This window comes from Macrobrachium rosenbergii, chromosome 2, assembly GCF_040412425.1.
Source record: "Macrobrachium rosenbergii isolate ZJJX-2024 chromosome 2, ASM4041242v1, whole genome shotgun sequence".
NCBI classification, from domain to species: Eukaryota; Metazoa; Arthropoda; class Malacostraca; order Decapoda; family Palaemonidae; genus Macrobrachium; species Macrobrachium rosenbergii.
Genome location: NC_089742.1, coordinates 88,803,354 through 88,813,353, shown reverse-complemented (window position 1 = coordinate 88,813,353; position 10,000 = coordinate 88,803,354). Strand labels below are relative to the sequence as shown.

General features: G+C 43.5%; 1 protein-coding gene and 1 pseudogene across 7 annotated transcripts in view; both read right to left on the bottom strand.

Moving 5' to 3' along the window:
* The window catches only part of mtgo (miles to go), a 520,265-nt gene that overhangs the window by 152,169 nt on the left and 358,096 nt on the right, over window positions 1-10,000 (bottom strand). The gene's annotated exons all lie outside the window — the stretch shown is intronic.
* The window catches only part of LOC136849288 (POU domain, class 4, transcription factor 1-like), a 52,400-nt pseudogene continuing 49,914 nt past the window's right edge, over window positions 7,515-10,000 (bottom strand).

Genomic DNA, 10,000 nt, shown 5'->3' with positions numbered 1-10,000 from the left:
AGGGACCTGATTAGAAAGACGACTTCAGAAAAAGAACTGCCACTTGAGGGACTTCTCGGTGACTCACACGAGTCTTCGTTCGTATCTAGCCCCACTTCGCCCAAGGCACCACCCATTTATTTCTCATGTGTAGAACACACGTCGTATGCAGGCAACGTCCGCGCGCATGCTACTGGGAAAGTGTGGAAATGGAGGAAAGTCTGGGGGGGAGCATGTTATTGTCGGAATGTCTGGCCACGGTAAATAAGGCGTGGTAAGGAAAAGAGCGAAGACGACGAAGACAAAGGGAAGGCAGGATGGGGATGGGGATGGGGATGGGGATGGGGGCCGTCCATGCCATACACTGACAGGCCAACTTGAGGTGCAGGTGGGAACAAGGTATCACGTCATTGAGGAGCCTTTGGAATTTCAATTACAAAAATAATAAAACAATGTGAAAATAAACAAATCCTTTCAAAACGGACGTTTTCGTCTTACAAAAGCAATTGCTGCAAGAATTCTCTCTATCTCTTTGAAGACTTGAAAATTACCCAAGTCCCTGCGTGTGCACGCGCGTATTCATTTTTGTGAAAGTATGTTTGAGCGCATATGCTTTGCAAGGATTCCGAAATAAAGAACAACTCAACAAGTGTCAGTTTCTGCCACTCGAGAATCAAGGCCGCGGCATATATGCTCAGTTGCCCTTCCCCAAAGACCTGCTATCCTTGCCCGCGTCGCTGCACTCCCAAAAATACACCTGCACCTTAGAACTACAGGGTAGCACCTGGCCCGCTACGCAAGTCTAGACGCAGACATATGCTCCGTCTGCCAGAATCCACGCGGCTACGGGGAGAGGGAAGCCCACCCCCCAACCACCAATAAGGAGCAGGTGGGGCCATTATACGCCAAGGAGGCCACACCATAAACATCTATGGAGGAAGCAGAGAGAGAGAGAGAGAGAGAGAGAGAGAGAGAGAGAGAGAGAGAGAGAGAGAGAGAATATGGCAATGTTACCTAGAATAATCCTTCGCAGTGAGCACACTACAGTACAACAAAAAGAATGAAGAGAGGCGCCATCCAGACTCCTACCCTCCCCCCCTCACAACAAGTTTCGGTAATTTTTAGGAGCCGCTCATGACTCGTTTCGTATTTATCCTTCATTTTCCGGCGGGGGGATTACAGTTTCAGTTCAACTGCCTTCGTCAAGGAGGAGGATGACGGGTGCAGCAACGTTAAAAGTATGCTGAAATACCTTCACAAAAAAAAAAAAAAAAAAAATCCCCAGCATCCATACCATCGTCCCTCCTGATTCGATCCAACCTAAGGAAGAGGAAATGGCAGGAAAGCGGCAGTCTTATGCTATCAGTCTTGTGCTCCCGTTGCCTTCCAGTTTCAAGAAATAGATGTGCGGCGTTGTCAAGATGATCTTTGCTTACAGCACTATTATATTGATCTTCTATAGATCCTTCTCACGAAGATATTTCAGTTGCTTGTTCCGCATGCAGAAAAATGACCCGGCAATAAGGGACCATAACTATGATGCAAGTCGAAACCGAGGAAGAAAGGGACCATACTGTACACTTACTGAACTAGTAGCCTAAAAATTTTAATTTTAACTAAATCATACATGTCAAGAGATTTATTCTAATTTGGGTCAAATAATCACTCCAACTTACAGTTGGACTGACACACGAACGCAAAGAAAAACTATTCAAAGTGCAAGTTGTGTCCATCGCACTGAGTACGATGTTGGATGTTCGGACAACCATCAACCTTTGCACAAAAACTTCCGATGCTGCTAGAAACTGATGACCAGTTACATTCTGTGCAATGAGTGCACTTAACGTGCCTCTTCTTTTAGAAATACCCCCAATCAATTTCCGAATGGAGAGATTCTCCTGACATGGAAAAACAGTGGTCATCATTCACTAAAGCTAGATAAACATCTCACAGTTCAAGTGGGAAAGAAAGTTGTTAAGTATACCTTAGTTTAACCAGACCACTAAGCTGATTAACAGCTCTCCTAGGGCTGGCCCGAAGGATTAGACTTATTTTAACGTGGCTAAGAACCAATTGGTTACTTAGCAACGGGACCTACAGCTTATTGTGGAATCCGAACCACATTATAGTGAGAAATGAATTTCTATCGCCAGAAATAAATTCCTCTAACTCTTCATTAGCCGGCCGGAGAGTCGAACTCGGGCCTAGCGAGTGCAAGGACACAACTCTACCGACTCACCCAAGGAAGAGCTAGTTTAAGTGGGAATCGTGGTTGGTCTGGTACAGCGACGAACCTTGAAGTTCGACTGACTAAGTGCTGTTCATCAAACTGATTCAACAAAGGAATACATTCTTATGGATATACTTCTCGAAGATACGGCATTATGCGAGTCCATTTCTTCATTACACGGAAGTTACCACCTTTTGGGGTTTAATGATAAGCCCATAGTTCTACGTTTCTCCATGTACTCTGCAAAGTGGAAGCAGCATCCTGGTGTTTGTACATCAGAACTAGGTTGTTCTAATGCTCGGATGAATGAATTCTCTAGGTCAATAATGATGACAGTCGGATTAGGATGCTGATCCAGTTGTTGACACTGACCTTTTAATGCATCTAGTTTCTCAAAGATTTTCACTTTGTTACGCTGTAAAACCTGGCGCAGGTATGGCAAAGTTACCATCCATCAACCTTATACTAGTAAATGCTAGCAGAATTCTTGCCTCATCAGTATCAAAAGTTAATCTGTGGCTCGCTCGCCAATGCCATACAAGAGGAATGGAATGGAATATGAAATATAGGCATAATGCCATGCACTGGTTTGGTCCTGTTACAAGTGCCCATCATTCATGTAACTTAAGATTCGCGTACACTGGTTGATTCTGCTAGACAGGATTTGACTTGGGTACCTTGGTTTCTGAAGTGTTCTTTTGATGACATCCTCATTCAGTTTTAGTACAGATTCTAACAATAAGCGGAGTAAATCTGCCTTGGTTAATCTTTCAATATCATTAATCTTTTTTTCATTGAACCTTTTTTATTACCTAATACACTTTCGTAGCACTGAGAGAAGAATCACAAGCAGCAAGGTTGTGGTCTGCTTCCAGTTCTGGATTTTCCCCATTAATCATTAGGCATGGCTCCTTTGCACAATCTTGCGCTCTCTATACATTTGCACTTCACTTTTAAAGCGCCTTCGTGGATCGTGGATTTGGAGAAGGTGGGGAGGGTGGAGCGGCCAGCGGCCGGTGAGAGATACAATTAATGAGTGGTTGCGAGGGCTGTAACTAAAAACAATAATGGCAGAGCGCCAGGTCCATTAGAGGTGTCAATCGAAAAGCAGAAAGAGGAGTCTGTTGAATAAAGGCAACAGACTCCTCAGCTTAGGGATGGTGGTAGGGAGGATGAATACAATTTTGTGTTTAAAATAAGCTGCTTATCTAAATATCTGAGTCCTATTATAGCACAAACATATAACACACGTCCCCCCCGCCTTAGAAACTGCATTCTGAGAGGTCAACTTTGAGTGTTGAGAGGGGTTGGAGGTTTTTTACTGCTTGGTTTGTGCTTAAGCATTAGGCATTATCTTCACCATAATTTTGGACAAAACACACCACACTACTAGCTCTCCCCTTGTGACACATCAAGCAAAATAAACTTCATTAAGCTATCTCCTTGTGCCACATCAAGCAAAATAAACTCCATGAAAGTGCTTTTTTTTCCTAGCTTTCCAACTGTCTTTTTAACGTGCCATTTTTTCACTGCACCGCCTACTCCTTTTGTTCAAACCACTTTCATATAATTGTCCTTCAAGATTATTCGCATCAGGTGGCATCTGTCCACCTCAATAATGAGACTGAGTAAACACTTTGTTATAAGATTAGTCCAATTCTCCTTGTTTCAGGACAAGCTTCCTGAGCCCTGGTATTCAGCAATTACGCTTAAGTTTTTTCTATTGTAAAAATTATCCATAACACTAAACGTCATGCCCTATTCACAAGACTAAGTGGTCGATTCAACCCCTTCAAGTTGAAGGATACTGAAAGTAATCTGAATAGGAACAGAATTTACTCAACAATATTTTACCCCATCCCAGTACTTTTCATGTGGACATGTTTAAGTAGGATGTTCTTCTCATTTCAATTGTCTAATATAAATGCCATATCGTAAAAGGTATTCCTTCTATTATCAGCAAAACCTGCCGCTCATTGCTAACTATTAAAGATAATTCAATTGCCTAGCAGGACAACAGACCTCAAAACCTGAGTGATTAAATTTACATAATTGCATTTACCCATAAACGAGTAAAAATGTACTGCGTAGAGGAGAACCACTCAGAAAGATTATACTGTACTTACTCTTGATGTCCCACAGTTTACATTATTTTCTATACCTTAATGATGACTAAACATATTTCAATTTTCCTTCTCCAGTCACAAAGACACTTGAAAAAATTAATTTCAAATACTGTACTGTCTTCTATCAGTCTCTCTCTCTCTCTCTCTCTCTCTCTCTCTCTCTCTCTCTCTCTCTCTCTCTCTTTCAAGTTATACTACGAATACGCGTTGGCCGCTCTCCATAATTTAAAAACTTAATAGTTAGGAGGCCCATCTTTTGGGAACTGGTTTTTGAAATACAAAGGGGGGGAAAATACCCAATTCTAAAGTGATTTGTATTTTTCCTAACATACAAAGCTATGCTTTCATATATGGAGTACTCATGCTTAGTGCTCTTCAGCTGCTACTGAGTCGTCCACAGCCTATATGGAGAGAGATCGTAACCACGTGGGGTGGTCAGAGGCAGCTAAACTTGTACACATGAAAGAACAGGTTTGTACGTTAGGAAAAATAGAAATGACTTTAGAATTTGGTATTTGTTCCTACACGAATATGAACCTACACTTTCATATATGGAGCCTCACTAGGATGCCAGGTGGGTGTGACCTTCCCTGATAATCGGAAGGGAGTTGAAACCTCTGACACCCCGAAAGGGCCTCTGTAACCTACTGACCTGCTGGTCACAAACATGTATGGGATCAGAATGCTTGTTGTATGTACTTGCCACCACCTTCCCGATGACAGTGAAGCCATCCTTCTCCTCATTGGACGGAGCTCCCGCAGGCCTCAACATTCCCATATCGCCTGTTGGGCCACTCCTACTGGTCCCAAGGTGAAGGTGTCCAAGGACTTGTGTGATAAGTCCTTAAGATGGGAGGTGAAGGTTGATTTTCACTTTCAGACCCCTGCTCTCTGGACCTGGAGGCCTGAGTCGTCGTCGTCTTCTTTCGACCTTATTAGTCCCACTGTATGGCAGGGTCTCCATCTATATCTATTCCTAGCATCTTCTTCCTCCAGTCCCACCTCACCCATATCCCTCCTCATCACATCCATCCATCTGATCCACTGATGCCTCACACTCCTTCTCCCCATCACTGGCATGTTCTTAGCTCTCTTGATTGGTTCCACTTCCTCTTTACTTATTACATGGACGTAGTATCTCAAACGAGCTTCCCTAGCCTACTCCTTTACATTACATATACCACACATTCTTCTTATATCTTGACTCTCCCTCCTTTCAAGTAGTGATATTCCAGCAATCCATCTCACCATCCTCATCTCGGTTCTTTCCAACAGTCCCTCTTCTTTCCTCTTAAGTGCCCAGGTTTCTGCCCCATATAACAGTACAGGCCTGATAACTGTCTTATAAATCTTCAATTACAGCTTTAACGGCATTTTGTCTAAAACGACTCCAGTTACTTCTCTCTATTTTCGCCATGCTTCTTTCACTCTCTCTCTCACTGCTTTCTCAGTACCTCCCTCTTCTGTTATTATTGATCCCAAATAGTTAAACTCATTCTTCTGCTTTAGCACTGTACCATCTTCCACTTGAATGTTTACTTCTTCATGTCCTTCTCTACTACTAGTCATTAGCTCTGTCTTTCCAATGTTCACTTTAAATCCTTTCCTTTCTAGTGCTCCTTTCCGTGATAAAAACCTTTCTTGCAGTTCTTCTTGTGTCCGTTATGATGACTAAATCATCAGCAAACAATAGATCCCACCATTCATTGTTGTTCCTTAATTCTCGTCAGGGTGTCTATAACGATGAGGAACAAGAATGGACTCAGAGCTGATCCCTGATGGAGGCCCACCTCCACAGGGAATGTCTGAGTCTCCCCATATTTTGTTTGTACAGTAGTTCTTGCATCCTCATACATTATCTTCACTAACCTCACCAACTTCTCTGGTACTCCTCTCTTTCTCAAACACCGATAGACTACTCTTCTAAGTACCCTGTCATACGCCTTTTCAAGATCCACAAAACACAAGTAAACTTTCCTGTATCCTTCTAGATACTTCTCTTAGAATTGTCTTACTATAAAAGTAACATCCACGGTGCTCTTTCCTGTCATAAACCCAAACTGTGCTCATGTATATCTTATCAGTTCTCTCAACCTTCCTTTACTATTCTTTCTAGTATCTTGAATACATGCTCCAAAAGCTTTATTCCTCTGTAGTTCCCACAGTTTAACATGTCTCCTTTTTGTTTATACATTTTAATCATGCAACTATTGCTCCAATCCCTTGGCATTTCCTCTATATCCCAGATCTTTTCCAACAGTATATGCACCCACTCTTTGCCTAGATTTCCCAAAGCTTTAATCATTTCTATTATTAGCTCTGCCTTTCCTGCAGCTTTATTTACTTTTCCTTTCTTTATAGCATTCTCAACTTCACTCACTCTGATGTTTGCTATTGGTCCTTCTACTGGAGGAACATTTTCTAGTTCTCCACACTCATTCTCACTGTCTAATAGTTGTGAAAAATATATAGTCTTTCCATCATCTCCTGACTTCCTCCTCCTCAATTAAGATAAGATATTTCCATTTTCATCTTTAATAATACCTACCTCTCCTACATCCTGCCTGTCCTTTCTTCTCAATTCTGCAATTCTGTAGATTATCTTTTCCCCCTCCAGTGTTCCCATCTTCTCATACCATTCTCTCCTGGCTGCTCCCTTTGCAATTGCTACCATTCTGTTTCCCTCTTTGTCCATCTATACTCCTTTCTTGTCCGATAGTTATCTTCTTCTTCCCACCCTCTTCTAGCTATACTCTTTTCCTTCACAGCTGTTTGAACCTCTTGATTCCATCACCATGTTTCTTTTTCCTCTCGCTGCTTACCACTTGTCCTCCCACACGCCTCTGCTGCTGCTGGCACCACAATCACTTTCATATCATCCCATATCTTCTCAGGCAATTCTGACATTCCACTCACATATCTCTCTTCTCTGGTTCTTTCCACTTTACTTCTGAACTGTCTTGCATTCTCCCCCTTCAGCTTCCAAGTTTTAATCCTCCTACTCCCAGCTGGGGCTTTTCTTTTCCTTATTGCTTTCAGCCTAAAATCTGCCACTACCAGTCTATGCTGTGCTACAACAGATTCATTTGGAATAACCCTACAATCCATAACGATTTTCTTGTCTTCCTTCCTAACCAAAACATAATCAATTTGCGTCTCACTTTGTCCACTTTTGTATATTACCAATGACTTTTCTCAAACTGAGTATTCAAGACTACCAGATTCATAGCTTCTGCTAATTCTAACAATCTTTCACCTTCCTGGTTTCTTCTTCCAAAACCTCTTCCTCCATGCATTCCTTCAAAGCCATCAGAACTCTCACCTACATGGGCATTCATGTCCCCAGATAACACTAATAGTTCACTTCTTGGAACTCTTTCAATATATTCTTCTAATTTTCCTCCGAATTCCTCCTTCTCTTCACTACACCCCTGTTGAGGGGCATATGCCAAAATGATATGCCATACTCTCTTACTGTTCACGAACTTTAAGCCCATGAGCCTGTCACTGATACGCTGGACCTCTGTGACATTCTCCTGCAAATCTGGATAGAGAATAATGCCTACCCCATTTCACCTTGTATCTTCCCCTGCATAGTAAACTTTATATCCTTCTCCAAGCTTTCTTGCACTTTTCCCTGGAGGACTGAGTGGTTACTCTTAAATGTCACTGAGGGTCCGATCCCCCTGATGTCATGGGCCTTCACTCTGGTTGGCAGAGGGTTGCTGTTGGGATCAGTCTGGTATGCTCTGACGATCACTTCCCTCTTTTCTCAGCTCGTACTGATGAAAAGTCTCAGACAGGCTGGTCTGCTAGGGGCACTATGCTTGAGGTAGGCTCAGAAGGACCTAACCGGGTACACAAAATCTTTTATTTTTCACCCCGCAACCTCAAAAGTCCTAAAAGCAGGTGATACAGAGACCATCAAAACCTACGTCTTGGGAGGCAGGATTCTGGGTTTTTGCCATGAATTCTGGGAGAAACGCGAGACCGAGTGATGACCACTTATGGATGTTGGAAACCATATATGAGAGGGCGTGCAACTCCCCTACTCACTTGATGGATGCTAAGGCTAAGCAGGAAAACTGTCTTGAGAGTCAAATCCTGGTCTGATGCCTTCTTGAGGGGCTCATAGGGCAGCAGTCTGAGGGTGGTGAGGACCTTAGTTACATCACGTTAGGGAGGTTGTAGTCTCCATTGGCTACAACTTTTCAGAATGCTTCACCATGGCTGACAGTTCCCCAGAGGATGAAAAATCTTTGCCTCTTGGTCTGAACACTTGGGCCTTTCTCTTGCTGTAAGATGATGAGAAAATCTGCCACCTCCCCTACAGTCCTTTTGAGGGGATTTGGACCCCTCCCACTGCACCAATGATGGAAGACCTTTCACCTTCTTTGATATTCCCCAAGGGAAGAAGGTCTGCAGGGGTCAGAGATGGCCTCTGCAGTTTTCTCCAAAAACCATTTTCTTCTAAGGAGTTGCTTGACAACATCCACCTGTGAAGTTGGAAGGAGGCTACCACCTGATGGCAACAACCATTGCATTCTTGTTTCAGCAACATGGGAGTGAGAGGGAGTTCCCTCGGTACATCCACTAGTAGATGGAGATTGTGTCCCACTCTGCTCGGGGCCACCTTGCTGCTACAAGGGTCATCCTTTGCCTCTGGGACATAAACAGTCAGTTGATGACCTTCCTCAGCTGACTCAACTGGGAGATGGTGTACACGTACGTTGTCCTAAGAAGGCATCCTTCAAGACGGCCCTTTAGTCCGGTACTGGAGAATAATATAAAGCGAGCTTGTTCCTCCTCGTTGTGGCAAACAGGTCTAGCATGGGGCCCTCCCACATGTTCAACAACTTGTTTGCGATGTCCTGTTCTAACAACCACTCCATACCTACTGTTTGGTCTGCCCTGCTGAACTGATCCATCACGACATTCTTCTTTCCGGAAAGGTACCTGGCTGTTAGCAGAAGTCTCTGGGTTTCAGACCACTTATGGTCTCTATTGCTAGCTCGTTCAGTTCATGAGAGATGTTGCTCCATTTATTACTGTATGCCACCACCGTGGAGTTGTTGCTCATCATGACTGGAACCTTGTCCTGGAGCAGGTCCTGGAAGTGTTGTAATGCCATTCAGACTGCTCACATCTCCAGGACACTGATGTGTTAACCTTGTTGTTCTGTACTCTAAGTGCCATTCAGTTGAGTGCCCCATCCCCTTAGGGATGCATCTGAGTATACTTACATTTATGGAGGTGGCCGGCTTAGTTGCACTCCACACAGGGTGTTCCTTGGGTCTCTCCACCACTGCATGTTTTTCAACACTTTGTCAAATATACACATTGCGGTTTGACTTCAGCATTATCTCCTCTCTTGCCTTTCATCTGCCACTGCAGGGAATGGATTCATGCTCTACCCCCTGGGTACTAACTTCTCTAAGAACACAAGGTGATCTACCAGCAACTGCCACTGCTTGACTGGTTGGAGGGGATTCAACAGGAAGGGGTCTGACATGTTGATCGGGTTTGCTAACAGCTCCTGGGAGGGGTAAGCTTTCCCCACAACTGTCTCTATCACCATACCCAAGTACCTGATGTTCCATTTTGGTATGAGGTCTGACTTCTTGAGGTTGACCATGATCCCCATACCCCTGCACTGTGCCAGGAT